Genomic DNA, 16,648 nt, shown 5'->3' with positions numbered 1-16,648 from the left:
GGAAAACTCAAGTGTTTTCCATTAACAATTGTATATTTTACGAGCTTAATAAAATGGTTCTGATTAATATGAGATTATCTTTTGAAGCTATTTAAAATACTTAATATTCTTTAAAAAGAAATCCACTTTCATATTTAAAAAAGAAAACTACTTAAACAGTGATTCCACCATTTGACGAAGACATTGGGGCTATTTAAAATACTTAATATTCTTTAAAAAGAAATCCACTTAAGCCATGATTTCACCATTTGGTGATAAATTAATTAATTTAATTGGAAATTTTTCAAGGGAACGATTGTCCTCTCAAGTGATTTAGGTTTTTTTAGTATAAAAAGCCGCGAATCCTCATTAAATTTATTCATTCTTTCCCTTCTATCGAGTGAAAGTAACAGTAGCAGCAGCATCATGGGAGAAGCAACACCAGTAGACATGAACGTGACGAAGCAGGTACTTAGATTTTCGGTACTTAAGGAAACAGTTAAGGGAAAACCAGATTTCCGATTTACCTTTCGAGCACTTGAAATTATAGTTGAAAACTATCAAAATTGGTATCTTATAAAAATTGATGTTAACCAAAGTAAACGCTACATCGATGTGCATTTAGCTACGCGCGTCAATATTAAGAAACTTTTTGAGCAAATGGGACCGAACTCAAATTTTTTTATTAAGGTAGGACCATTTTTTTCTATTTTATTAAGGTAGGACCATTTTTTTCTATTTTATTAAGGTAGGACCATTTTTTTCTATTTTATTAAGGTAGGACCATTTTCTAAGTGACATTCTAAAACGTGTTTTCATTAAATCTCAATCATTCAGATTGAACGTCGAATGGTTGGACTATCAATGGAGGAGGCGGATCAGATGGAGACTGTTCTAGCGTTTTTAATGGAGAAGGAACGAGCTCTTCGCATACCACCACCGCTGCACCCGACGATGAGTTTGAGGACTATATTTCCCCTGCCTTAATTTCAGCAATCAACGAAATAAATTCACCCTCCCCACCAGGAAAGGATGGAAAAAAGAGACGCCCGGAAGATTTGCAAAACGACTCTAAAAATTAAAAAAAAAATATTGTAAATAAAAATCTTGAAAATATTATAGCTTCAAAAACATTATCTTAAACTTTAAATAAAAAAAATGATTATGATGAAATACATTTATTTGTTAAGTGGTGGTTTAATTAAAAGAAGATTAAATATTAGCGGTATATAAGGCTCTCATACAAATTCTCCGTTTTCTAGATTTGAGGTTTGCTTTTAAGCATCACCGTAATTAAAAAAGAAATATAAAAACATAATGCAACTAATTTTTTTTAGCTGAGTGTAATACCATGAAGATTGAGTTCTTTTATTTATCTGATAATGATATTTTTTCTCACGGTACAAACAATTTTACTTATAATGACTTCACAAACTCTTTTCTCCAGAAACGATTTACCTGAATATATAGAATTAATTACCGAATAGTTTAAATTATTTATAGCTTCTGAGAGGTGTAATTCAACCCTCAGATCTCACCCCATCATTAAACAATCATGCTTTATTTGGGAAGGATGGTCTATTTCACAACCGTAACATTTTTTCGCTATATAATCACGAATTTGATTCTCTACATTTTGACTAATAAGATTATGAACGCGTTTAACCTCGTTGAGATAGACGTTAAGTTCTGATCGTAAACATCTATAAGTTTATTCCAAGAAGATCTGGCTATAGCTAAACCTTCTTTACTATGGAAAAGCGTCCCGTATGAGGGTCCAGTTCCATGGTACATTTCTCGGATGTCAACCATTTTCAGCTCACGGTAAATACACAGTTTTATCCGTCTAGTTGTTGATCCTTCGAAGAACCATGTAGAACCGTTAGCAGATTTAGTATCGAAGAATGATGAGATGTCTTCACGCTTCATCCACAATTGTTGGAATTCATGTTCGGTTAGAGTAATCCCACTTCCGCCATCCAACACTCCTAGTCTTATTTCACATTCCTCCGTGATAGTAACACCTTTAGCTCGAGATACTGGAAACGTTTTGAGGTCAGCCCTAAAATAAAAGGATACCAGTTATTAATAACTTATAAAAATTATAGATATAGAGCTTTGATTTACTTACATTGTTCAGCTTTCGGAGATTTAAGCGAAAATATACCAAACATCGATCTTATATAGGGTGGTCATAAATAAATGTGATGACGTTTTCCAATAACTTATGATAAATAGTTCTCATCAGCATCGTCTTTTTAAGATATACTGAATTTACACACATCTCCACCTAATTTTGTTAGGGTAAATATTCCGATATTGTTGATAAGGTTTTTAATCTCAACTTAAGATATTCCATTTGAGTCAACCTGATCTTTTACACGTGCGTTTATACACAATACAACAAAAATTCCAATACATTCGCAACCTATTCCACCTACTATTACTAAAAAACTTAATGTTTTAACATACAACACCCACCACTACTTAATAAACAAGCCCGACACAAATGTATAATGTTTTACACCCACCGTATGCGGAAAACGCACTCATATGTTGAAAATATCGCGGAAAACGCGTTCGCGTGCGGAACATATCGCGGAAAACGCATTCGCGTGCGGAAAATATCACGGAAAACGCGCTCGCTCGCGTGCGGAAAATATCGCTGAAAACGCGCTCGCATGCGGAAAATATCTCTGAAAACGCGCTCACGTGCGGAAAACGCGTTGGTACTCGGAAAAATCTCCCTCCAAAATCATAAGCTCAGTCCCACCTCAATCCTACCTCCACCTAACATATCGTTTTAAGGAATCGGTCGCGTCAAATATAACGTAATCCCTTTGATCATTGTATATAGGTAAATGTTAATTTTTCTGAATATCTGAGAGAAAATTAAGTAACAGTCTTCGATCTCCATTGTTGGACTAGATCTTTAGAGTTGTTACGTGGATCCATGTTTCCCACTGAACTTTGAATTATTTGACGCTATACAATCGGGGCGGTTAGAGTAGAAATTCTTTTCTTGCTCCATGTTTTTCTGTACATTTTCAATCTTCTGGAGCGTTCATTGTACATACAAAGTAAGTATTTTTCATTAATGTTTATTGTATTAGACAGTATTTGAACTTTAAGGCATATTATACTAAGTATGCTTAATTTAGGCCTACCCGATAGGAATCTGAATTAGGGTTAAAAATTAATTTTAGTATTTTGTTTTAGGCAAATTAATGAAATAGTTATCATATAGAAGAAGTGAGTAAGACAAACTAGCGGATTACACATTAGGTAAATTTAGGACTAGGGTGAAACATTAAGATTTCCTCCAGTGGGAGCCCCAGGAACAGGATTAATTTTTATCAAATTTGTATCAGAAGTAAATTAGGGGTACGTAAGCGCAATGAATTTTCAGCTACTCTAATTTGCCTAATTTAACACATGACGAATTTTTTATCGCCAACCAATGAGCAGTAACCTCTATTTTTGGTTATGTTTTACAATCTCCCGTGACGTCAATTTGTTTCAGCCAAGGAGAAATCAGGATTTACTTGTAGTTTCGAGTGTTATTTGATCTCTAGATATACGACACAGCGTTCTTTTAGTTCCTGGAACTCCTCGAGAAGAGACACGTAGATTTTCGAGCACCGTACGCCACCCTCTCGACTCTATTTACAGGCATAGGCTTAAAGATTTCCGTAAAAGTAAGTGACTTTATTATTTTACTGTAGAGGAAAATTAGGCCTTGTTTAAATTGAAAATGTAGCGTATTTGAAGTAAATAGACTTAGATTCTAGCCAAATAGTCTTAGAGTCTAACCAGAAAATTACGCCTAGCATGTAGGCTTAGTGCAAAAATTATACTTAGCAAGTTTAATTTTAAACTATAGAAAATATTTTATCTACAGCCACTATGGACATCGAAGCGTTTCGACTTGAAACTTTTCGTTACTGGAGAAACCCTAATGTTACCAAAGAACAGCTCGCAGCCGCTGGATTGTACTATATTCAACAAGACGACGCAGTCAGATGCTACAAATGCCATGGCGTATTAGAAGGATGGAAATCAGGAGACGTACCAGAACTTGAACACGCCATTTCCTTCCCACGCTGTCCGTCGAGGGATAATTCACCATCTGAAAAAAAGTATCTCTCGCAAGAAAGGGACATTCCACCAACGCCAAAAGCAACTACTGTCATCGATAAAAGCTTCTCACCTGTACCTGAAGAAGACGACGTTTGTGACTATCCCTCGTATGTCAGACGATACTGCTGTTAGACACTACAAATACGTAAGTTAGAACTTTAAATTTGGGGATGGGTGGAAAAAATTACGGCTCTTCGCTTTTCCAACTGCATTTCTGATGCACCCAAAAATGGACCAAAATGGACCAAATGTACCCTATAAACGACCAAAGTCACAATTTTCGGCCCTATGTACCCCATTTCGGACCAAAAGTACCCCAAACTGGACCTTTTAGCTTTAATGTAATGTTAAACTCCCATAGAGATTCCCCTAAAAAGAAACAATTTGCGGTCCAATTTTGGGTACATGAAGTATTTCGGTGAGGTAAAACTAATTCTGGAAAACTGCTGCGATTTATAGCGAATGGGTATATTGATAAAATACGATTTAAACGCGTTATTTATATTGTCGGTCTAATATTAGAACCTGTTTTACGCTATCATGTAATTAAAAGTAAAATAAAATTGGAAATGTATATTTCTTGTTTTTAATTGCCTAGAGATTAGAAATTAAGGGGTTCGGAAGCGATAGTGGAAATTATGGTTAACGAGGTGGGGGTTAAGAGTAGAGAGGGGTAAATTCCATCATTCAGAAAATCTGCACGAGGAAAACAAATTCTGGAGAATGGGGATGGGGGAATGCAACTGGTGAACGAGAGATAAGGCAAAGTATCTAGTGAATGGGGATGGGGGAAAGCAGCTGGTGAACGAGAGAGAGAATCTGGTGATTAGAAATTCTGGTGATTAAGAAGGTATGAAAGCAATGGGGGAAAGGAGCGGGTGAACGAGAAGGATCCAGTGAACGGCGGGAGCCAGGGGGAAAGCAACAGCTTTGTGTCCTTCCGGTGAATGAGAATGAAATTGACACTCCTTTCTCTTCCCGAGGAATTGTTTCTTCTGGGTAAATGGTTGATAACTAAAGATCTTTGATACACTGAACAAATTCATCATGTCATTAGTCAAAACCCACTGCATATACTACCAGCAAATAAGGATCTATAAATAAGCCAAAATTTGGAATACCCCTAAAGTATATAATTCCCAATTATAATTTATTCTTACATGTAATGTTTCTGAGAGTGGCTGGCTTTTTTTAGGGTTTCATAAGTCATGATTGTCGTTAGACCTTTGCTCTGACCTATCGTTTAATATTACTAAAGTAGAAAAAAAGCGTTTACTTCACAATTTATTTCCCGAGCTCTTTGCGTACCAATTAACGAGAAGTAATACAAAACGCTTTCCTTTCATTTTGGCGATCTGCACACCGATTTGACGCGAGGTTCGCGATTTTTCGATTCGATGCCCCCTTTTGGTTAATTTAGCGAGGAATCGCTATTTGGCGATTTCTGAAATACGTCTCTGCACCGGGCCCTAATTAAGCTGTTAGCTGTTTCTACAGGATTTTACGGGAGACTATGTCATACATTATAGGGCGTTATCTTTGGGTCCTACTGAATTGAAAATGGCTCATGAAAATGGGTCATAAAACGTTGCGTTTCACAGTTATGGGCCCTCGAAAATTGGCCGTCAAACCACAAAAACAACCTTAAAAGTGAAGTCATGTATTATGCCTTGATTCTAATTGTTGTCAGTTATAACCCATTTCCGTTTTAAGGAATAAGCCTTTCTATAAAGTCATAACGCTTGCCGAACTTGTTTTAATGTATCGCTTTCGTCACGAGATACGTAGGAGTTCAGTTCAGTTTTGAAGGTTGGATCTTTATAAAAAGGGCGACTCGTCGAATTTTAATTGGCTATCATAGTGAAACGTCACTTCTACGTCACGAGTGACGCGCCCGATACATCTAAACAAGAAGGCCAATGGTACTTTATAGAAAGGCCTATTAGATAAATTATTTCATTAGAAGTAGGCTACGTGTACTAGTGAATTTAATCATGATTAAGGTCTTTGAAAATGTCAACGTAGTTACAAATAAAGATGTTATTAGATATTGGGCCTTTTTAATCATTGGGCATTCAAGGTACAAGTATGAAGCGAAATTAAATTACTATTTATCCGAGGTGGAAGAAATTAAGGTCAAACTAAATGTTCGCCCATAATGCTTCACCAGAAATTTACGCTTAATTGCTCTTGGTGTGTTCCAACAGTAGTCGCGTGATGGTTTATTTGACTCCACTGGTGACTGTTATGCAGATTTATTTTTTCGTCACGGGATAAATTGGCCCAGTCAGCGGATAAGACAAATTTTGGATACTCGGGATCTACAGCAATTCTATTCGCAAGCCATTGACAAAAGGCACTTCGCCTTGTGTAGTTCCCTAAAAGGAGGCTAGTTCCGTGGCCGGCCCACTCGGCGCTTTTAAATTATCCGGATTTTTCTTCTTTGGGGATAACTCAAGGACCTCGTGTACAAACATGAAGTCCAACGACCTACGCCAAAGAATAATTGACACTAGGAATCTTCGAACGAGTTCCAAAATATTTCGTACGATGGGCTCAAGGTTGTCCAAGGTGGTCGTTTTGAACAGTTTCTTTAATTTAATTACTTTTCATACTTATATCTTGAATGTCAAATTATTTAAAAGGTTCAATTTCAATTAAGATCTTTATTTGTAACTGCGTTGACATTTTCAAAGACCTTAACATTATTAAATTCACTAGTACACGTAACCTACTTCTAATGAAATAATGCACTTTTGATACTTATTTATCTAATCTCATTAAATACATATGAGAATTGTCTGAAAGCAATTGGGATCAAGGCAGGAACAGGACTTCACCTTTAAGGTTGTTTTTGTGGTTTAGCGGCCGATTTTCGAGGGTCCATAACTGGGAAACGAAACGCTTTAGGACCCATGTTCATGAGACATTTTCAATTCAGTAGGACCCAAAGAAAACGCCCTAGGATTTATGACATAGTCTCCTGTAACACCCTGTTTACACGAAAAGTACTTTTCACCAAAACAGTATCCTCTTAAAGGAATGATTTAGCAAAGTTCATTTAATAGGAAAATTGGCTTTTATTATAAAACACTCCAGAGAAGCGAATAAAGATCGGCTACGTTTAACTTAAGCAACGTTCAGACTATGTAAAAATATGACGTTTGCGTCGATCGTGTTGGTTCTTTCGATTTCTTACACCGTTCAGACTTCTCAACAGAGACTTTAATTTTTCGCGCGTGTCGTTTACATTTTTTCATTTCGTTGCGGACTACCTTGATTGCGTCTCGGTTTAAAGCTCAAAAAGTTCGTAGCAGACAAATAGCCTTATGCCTCATAAGCGCTGTCTGTAGGAAGTGGCGACCTTTAGAACCATCGAAATACTATAACCAATCAGAGGCAAAATTATTTCATTTTTTCCGCCGTTATTACTGAGCTTTGATTGGATGAACAATCACCTTTTATGTTAATCTCCGTGCAAGCTTGGTTCCTTTCTGAACAGTGAAATGAACGAACCGACGCGACCAACATAACCGAAACAACACGACCGACGCTAACGTAATATTTTCACATAGTCTGAACGCTGCTTTAAATGCTCCAAAATGAAGTGAAACCGTTAAAATTTGTGTTAACTATTTTCACATGGTACGTAGCCAACTCCACCGCCGTACTGGACATAACTATTTAACCTTTAGGACAGAGCGTAACAGACCTTCGATAGTCAATATTTATTTTGATAGCGGGGGAGGGCTTTCTTTAGTAGTGCCCATATTTCGCCGTATTCTTATAAACACCTCAGTCGATAGCGTCAGAAACACCTGGCTTACCGGATGTCAAATTTGGCGTTCGGAAAACTAATTCTTGATTATGTTCATGCAAAACTCTAGAAAGCGCTATATTAGGAAGAAGAATGATACATTGAATTACATGGCCTTGAAATCCCAATTTACAATTTGGTTTTTGAGACTCCAGGAATTTGGCAATGTCAGTTTTCGTTGTTTCGGAGTTTTCTGCATAACTCTTCGACCAATAGGGTTTAATTGGTTTATTATACGCGTCTCACGAATCCATCGACAGCCCAATATTAACTTTGGTGATCGTAGGCCCAAAAGTTGATCATTTGCTCATTTTAAAGTGATTTCTGGCTGGTAGTAACTAATACTACTGGTATATTGGGCATAAATCTTTAACCGTTACTGTTAAAAGGAAAAGTGGTACTTCAATCATTTGAGCATAAGAGACCATCGATAGATAAAAAAATAAATTCGGTGACTAAGGGCCCAGAACTTTGGTAGTCATGATATTTGTGATTTCGATGTATTCTACAAAACTCCTTAACGGATCAGAAAGGACTTCTATTCCAAAGTATTACATCGTGGCATAATCTTATTTTTCCATTTTCTTAATTTTTTCAGGGATAATGGACATAGTGATAATGAAGCGTTGTAATATATTTTCCTATGTGGTAAAATTATTCTTACACCGTATAGTGTTAAAATATGTTCAAATATAAATGTTATGTGCAAGATATAATTGCAAAATCGGGGGAGGGGGATTGTGATCCCAAATATACGCGAAATCTTGTTATTGAAAAAATTGCTTCTTTTTTCCACTTTTATAAACAGTTAATTTTTAAAACATTAGCCATACTTAATAAGTATAATTAAATTAAATTTATTTAGTCAAAAACTCGTTAAGGTGATATTATTTACAAATTCTTAATTATCATGTAAAGTTTTAAGCAATTAAATATAGATTATATATCATTTATTATGAAGCTACTGCAAATTCAGACTGACATAAAAGTCTAAAATCACGGTACTTAGATAAGAAGGTCAAATTAAAAAAATGACCTATCACTAATAAGGTAACAGCAATACCATAAGAAGTTAAGGGAAAAAGCGGCAATATAAGGCTTAGAGTTATAGTATTTCTAGCCTAGCAATTCACGTCGTCAAACTGAACATTAACAAGCAAACGTTTAAGTTTTAATGCTTTAATCAAGATGTATTTAATTATTTTTATGTAAAATGACTATGTTGTCAAAGTCCAATTTATTCCCGGCACCAGGGGGGCGCACGCAAAACGTTACCATCATGGTCTTCATTGGCGTCGAATCTAGGAATATAATACTGCGTACCTGGAACAGAAATTTGTATTCCCCCATCACGGACTCGCTGTTTTAGCTTCGGCAACGCGAGAGCTATACAATTTCGGACATACGAGCGTAGCGCCATCGTAAAAATAGGCGGAAATTTTTGTCTCTATAAATTTTGCCTACTTTACATTCTATTCACAAGGATTTTTTGTTAAAGTTGAAACACGAATATTCTACCTGGATTCTACGAAACTAATTTCGGAGATGTTTATTTAATTTGAAGACAAAATAAATAAATCTTTGTCATGGTTTTAAAACCAGCACGCATTTCTAACCAAGTCCCAACGAACATGCGGACGAAAATTTGACTACGGTGTCCGCTAGGTATCTCTAGTATCTTATGTATGAATTCCCCACATTGCCAGGCCTATGAATCCCATATTTCCCCTCCAGTATTTCCATACTCCTAGGTCGAATGACGTCAGATTTAAGGAAGCAATAAATCACTGCGGGATAATTTTATATTTTAGGAAGAAAGGAGGTTACTCTAGAACATGAGGAGATACATTTTCAATCTTCTCAACAAAACTTTTATCCCTAACAATATTAAATATAACCACAAATCTATCTAAATGTCGTCAGAAAATAACAGTCTTACATTCTGGCCGCTTAACTTATAAAGTAAAACAGCGAATTCCAGTCCAGAGCAGAAAATTTCTGTAAAACAACTTCGGCAGCAGACTAAATCCAAACAATATAGAAATCAATGTTACCTGAAACTAAACGCAATGAAATCAAAAGTTGCTTCCACCTTTTGTTGTAGTAGCAGTTATTGAGTGGGAGTAACAGTCCATATAACTGTATACAAAAAGGTTCGCTTCAGCTCTCGCCTTTGGAACGTCATGCGTTTCTTTGACCAAACTAGTGAAAGAAACGGTTTGATGGATAATGACCACTTTCCCAATCAAAACTTAAGCCTGAAATTCCAACAGAAGACCGGTTCCGCCTTATTTGGGCTCATCAGTAATGGGTAGGAATCATTATATCAGATATTGGCTATTCTCCAAGGAAAGGCAAAAGTAAAGGAAAGAAGTGGCGAAGTTCGTAGCACTTTCGCCTAGCAGCAAGAGGAGCCGGGTGTGATCGCAACTTGTTGCACTGTTTTTTTTGCGTTGAATTTGTTAGCTCTCTGTCCCACTAATTAAAGGGAATCTCTTGTTCTAATGTTTCCCCTTTCCATTAAAACATCTTAATGTTAATGGCTATAAAGAGTGTAGGGTGATCTATTTGCTCGCGTGGCATGAAGGACCACTATCCTGATACGCGGTTTAACCCAGCAATCTGAATACACGGTATCAAAAGTCGCTAGTTAAGCTGAAATATTAACTCATTTCCTATACCATAAGAAGTAGCGTAAAATAATTATTAAAATAAGAGCGTGCTTTCTATTTCGATGAAGCTTTGGCTCGTGGCAGTGCCGTAACTAGGCATTGGCGAGGTTGGCCCCCGCCAAGGGCGCCCGAGGGTAAGGGGCGCCGTTTGGCGTTCAAAAAGCTTAAACCAATTGCCAAGGACACCCACTTTAAGCCAGAGATCTATTGCAAAACTGCGGTGGGGTTGTCTCGCGCCACGGGCGATAAAAAGAATGGGTGCCATTTAGTACACTAATTGATAGGCACGCAGACGCTCTCTTAGTTCGCCATTAAATATCAATTTTTGCTTACAAATAGGAATTAAAATTTAAAATTTCGCGCCGTGTTGTACAGATTTCCGACAAAAAATTTCTGTGGGCTTTGTACTTGTCTACACTTTTTGGGGGTCCATCTTCACTTCATTTCATGTTCGCTGGTCCAGGTGTATAGAATATCTACGGGAGAGGCTAGTCGGTACTAGATACAGTAAAGAAGGACACCCGAAGACCACAGACAAAAACATATTTTAAATACACTGCGGCACTGCCATATTTTTCTAGAAATTACCCGCCGAAATTATGGAAACAATGGCTTTTGATTTTTAAAGAAAAGTCAAATTAACTTTCAGCGAAGCTATTCAAGTGGCTGGCGACCTCTATTGAACTAAATTGAAACTGCTAGTAATCTTTAAATAATATTAAAAGTAGTTTCAAATTAGTCTAATTGAGGTCGTCAGCCTCTAGATTGACTGGAAGATACGCTTTAATATTATTTCGTAACGTGTTTGTCTTTACTTTAAACATAGACTAAGGAAGGTTTCACAAGGACATTTCGCGCGCGAATTTATAACCTTGTAAAGTCTCAGCACGGGAGGGCGCCACGTATATCAAAATGCTGGTGCGAACCAAAGACTAGTGAACAGCGAAGCATACACCATATACACTTTAGCGACTTAAATCTTGTAGCACGTGCTTTTCATTTATCCCAAAAAACACGTGGTTTTGATGGTAAACAGTAGTGAGATTTTAATAATGATTTCCATTGAAGATGACTTTGAAAGCCTATTTAATGGTATGTACCAAACTTTTAAATAATATATCTCTAAGGTAATTCATTAACATATCAATTGTTTCAGATTCAATGTCATCATTATCATCAGTTGGTGAGAATGAACCTAAAACATTGGTTCCTGATCAAATTTGTAATGGTAAATGACTAAATGTATATCAAAATCGTTGATGAAATAATACTTAATATAATGCCTAGCCGAAAATAAATAGCAGACGACAATTTTAAAATAAATTTAAAATAACCCACGTGATCGCCGTTTCACCACAAATCCGCTAGGCGCGCGGCCGTTCGCCCCAGGAACTACCTCAGTACACAGTGAAAGGCAGAAAGGGGGTACGTGCTACCACGCGCGAAATGTCCTTGTGAAACCTTTCTTAGTCTATGCTTTAAAGATTGATTTCACAAAAGTTTAAAATTGAAACATAGGTCTAGCGCGTGTATTGTATGTCACGGCATTTTCGTTAAATTGCTTCGTTCAAGTTTGATGAATTGGATTAGTTAGCAATGGCCTTTTCACCCTTACTACCTTTTTGACCCAAATAGATCAGTTAACTCGAGTTAGGTCAACTAGTAAATAATTACGTAAATGCGTTTAGCCTGCCACGTAAAGTGGTGAAACCCGCCTAACCCTAGCGGTATTTATTAACTATTAAAGTGGTTTGGTTTTTTCAATCCAATTCTTTATTTTACAGAAACACAACTGAATATTTGGAAATCAAAAATGTTAATACACGCTGTGAATTTGTTTTTTTTTTCATATTTAATTTAATATGTTGATTAAAATAAGGTTATTTGCTTAAAGAAGTTTCTCGCAAATAGTGGTAGGAGGCGCAACTGGGTTACCACGGTGAGGTGTTGTGAAATTATGTTTACATTATTTCGAAATTTTTTAAACAGATTCCTTGCTACATGTACATTATTTGATAATTACAAATATATGACACCACGGAAATTCTTTAAATTATGTAATTCTCGAAGAAAAAATATTAATTTAAACTTACCGTTTCCGATGTCAAGGGTATATCCCAGCGCAAAATTTTATAACTAAACTTTCTGTGCAGGTATAAAGGTAATTCACGTTTTTACATTACACCTAGAGCTATAAAATTATGCATTCTTGATACTTTTATGTCAGATAATTTTTCTTCTATTCTTCACGTAAAAAAGTTACTCGAAAACTTTCACCGAGATCTTATTCGCCTTAGACTATTTTCTCTTTATTGAAATTTAGTTTTGCTTCGGTAGGTTTCCGTGACAATTACCAACACCAAATGTAATTACGAAAACAATTAGAACGTGGACAATTACTCTACATAAAGTAATGGTAATTCATTAGAACACAAAGAGCACTTTTACTTTGAACTTATTTGAACAAAGCAAAGTTCATTCTGCATACGAAAGTGTGTTTTATAGAAGTAATTATTCTAAAGTTTTTATAAGTAATGTTGTTCCGTTTTCGGTTTGAAATTGTACAAAGTCGGTCGATATTCTGTGCGGCTTTAGAGTCATTAGCTTTCACCGGGTCTTTGACGCGTCTTTAAGGTGTAGCTCAGAATCTAACGTCTTTCCGATTCATATGGAATCCGGGTTGTGGATTTATTTTTAAATCTAAAATATTGATTTATTTTGTTTAAATCGGATTTTTATTGATTTTAATAGAATTTTTTGGGTTTTGACAAATTGATTAATAATTTGATTGAAGAGAAAATATAAACTCAAGCTGGAATTAACCCAATTTAAATATATTATTAATTTTGTCTGACTTGAAATTGCTAGAATACGTAGTTTCGTACATTTTTATTATAGGTGATTTATTTTTCAAAAAAGTCACTTGTTTAAAAAGCGATTTAAATCATTGATTTTAATCATTTTGATTAAATCAGACAATCCTGTATGTAAATATACATAAATTGGTTATATATTAAATTAATTAATTAATTAAGTTATTTAGTTTTTAAATAAGCATTACGTTGAATTTCTCTTAGTGTTTTTGAAACCAAAAAATAGAAAAATAATGATCTAAAATTCTACGAAGTCGTAATTTATTACCAAAATAATAATAATCAGCTAGTCTAATACCCAAGGCACCACCTAAGGTCCAAGTCATCAAGCGACTTTTAATGCCGGGTTACAATGTGTAGGATAGTAGTGGCTAGCACGCGAGTCAACAGCTCCCTACCCTAACTATTACCGTCAACCTCCACAAGTTTTTATGGAAAGGGTAAACCTAAGAACTCGCGGGAAAGCCCCCTTTAACCAGTGGGGAGAGAACTTGCAAACTCAACGCAGGACTAGTTTCGAGTTTTCAGCCAGGGCCACAAGCTTGGATCGAGCCCGGCTCCTCTTGCTGCGAGGCGAAAGGACTTACCACTCCGCCATTTAGTAACTTAACATGTCTTGACCACTCGGCAAAGGTATTATTTAACCACAAGCAAGGTCGTTTTATGGTTTAGTGAGAACGCAACCCATACAGGACATCCAGTTCTACTTACAGTCCTCTCAAATACAATTTAGCCAAGAGTGTAGTGTCATCTATAATCGATATTAAAAAGTAATTTGTTCTATTAACCTTCAAACTAAGTTCGTGCAACTTTGAATAAAATCGAGTTACCGAATTAACTTACCATCAAATACGGAAAAGATTCTAAATTGTTGGGCAAAAACATTAAAGTTTGAGTAACGTTTTTAATTACGTTAACACGTTTGGGAAAAAGAAATAGATTTAAGCTTTCCAAAAGTCGGGTCAAATAAGTAATATAAAATCAATTGTTTCCGTTGCTAAAGTTCCAAAGCGAATCGGAGCGAATGATTTTAAAAGGATATTTTTGTAATGGAGAAACTTTCTCCTAAAAGAAACCATTACACATAAGATAATTAAAATATTACTTAATTATATTAAACCTAATTAAGAATAGGCGGACACGTAGTAATTGAAAATTAATGAGACCTTTTTTACGAATACACTACTGGCCCCGAATCTAAATTGTTAGATTGCCGTGCCACGGTGTTGAATATTAGAAAGAGTTCCACCTAAATATTATTATTGTGCTCAATAAAAGCGAATGACGCTAGGCCGAATATCTTTATCTCGTTGGGGCTTTGTTTTTTTCTGGGAATAAATTTTATAGGAAAATGGCAATTTTTAAATAAAAATATACTTTATTTCCAAATGCCTTTGTCGAACGAGCACGCTTATGTATTAGAATATTTATTTCCTTTAATATTTTTGTTTTATCCGAATTTTTAACCCACTTCTTAGACCATAAGAAGTGGGTTAAAATAATTATTAAAGAAACTACATGCTTTCTATTTCGACGGTACCATTTCAAGAATGGGGTATTTACTTATGATTGGGGTTCAGAAGTTCATGGTGAAGTCATTTTATTTCTACAAAAGTTATAAAAATACTTTAAATGGAAAAATATAGTTAGCGTGTGCTTTAATGCTTACGTGCAACTACCGCTCTTAATTGCTTGTTTTACGTTCTGCCATAGTTTAGAAAACTAAGGTGCGTAACACAAAACGCTACCTGATATTTGTTAAACGAATTTGCACTTTTGAGAATAATGAAAGCTTAAATTACAAAAATGTGTATCATGATTAGCATTTTAAACTTTTCGCGCACACTTCCAGGCGCTGTTAAAACATCACTAATTCCGATAAAAAGATCAAAAACACGCCGGTAATAATAATAATCCCTGCAGGAAATCGTTCGCCTTAATCAATGGTCTTCCAAATACGTATGCTTATCATTTTGTATAAGGGCGTCAAATCGACTTTGAAAAAATGAAGAAAGAGAAAATGCGTTTTTAATGTTAAGATACGAACCTACTTAAATCACTGGTGAAGAGTCGGATAATAAAAAATTGCTTAAATAAATCCAATATTGTTGTTAACTTGCGACTTGGATTAATAATAGTGTTACCTGGATATATCATAATAATTAATAATAATCAATCAGTTAGACTAATACCCAAGGCACCACCTTAGGCTTCAGTCATCAAGCAGTCATCAAACAGTAAACGCGTGCATTTAGCCGCGTGCGGCGTGCCCCTATGCTCACTTGAGATGGCGATGAAAGGAGAACGGGACGACGTGTTTTCGATGGATGTCGTTTGAAATCCGTTTCCGTTTGTTAACGGTGGTTAGGCTTAAAGTCTACCTGCAACCAAAAATTAAAATTTAATATTTTATAAGATTATGTATAGTTGTAAACACTGTCAAAATTTCATATTAAAATATTAATTATTTTATAAGTTATTCCAAATAGAAAATGTGAATTTCAGCTGACAAACTTCCGCTTTCAATTGACCTGAAAACGCAAAATCTTGAATGTATGACGTAGAAGAAAACAAACAAAATATATTTTAATCAAACCGCCAAATTGGCTAGATCATGATTACGTATGGCAACGTTTGGTTACACACTAGAAATTAAAAAGCCAAATTTCCAGGACAAGTTATGTCGCGTTGTACGATGAAAACATACTTAACATTTAAAAATAGAGGGCTCTGATTACCGTATCATGGTTTTAAATACCAGTGGATGAAACTATCTTAACCCAATCTGTTTGAAACAAACATTTCTACTAGGGAATAATTATTTCACAGTTGGCGCTGCTGTAGTCTAAATGAGTACATTAGCGACACGAATTAAATCTTATTTACATTCGAGCCCGCCAAACTAACTAGCATCTATGGCGTCAGTGATGCTATAAATTAAGTCACGCGCACTTTTAAAAACGGAAATTAATTTCGATAGAAGGTGCTATAAGGAGATGCACCGAGAAAATAGAAGACAGTGCAGGTGGACTTAAACGACTTGGATCTACCCATATTATCGCTGCAATTCAATTGTCTTGATTAAAAAGAAGAAGATTAATATTGTAAGATAAATTGGATGTTTTTCAACCAGGGTCTTAGATTGAAGTATAGTTCTTCTTTATAGG

Source organism: Leiobunum rupestre, chromosome 5 (assembly GCF_980474605.1).
Source record: "Leiobunum rupestre chromosome 5, qqLeiRupe1.1.hap1, whole genome shotgun sequence".
Lineage (NCBI taxonomy): Eukaryota > Metazoa > Arthropoda > Arachnida > Opiliones > Sclerosomatidae > Leiobunum > Leiobunum rupestre.
Note: the sequence above shows the minus strand (reverse complement) of the source record.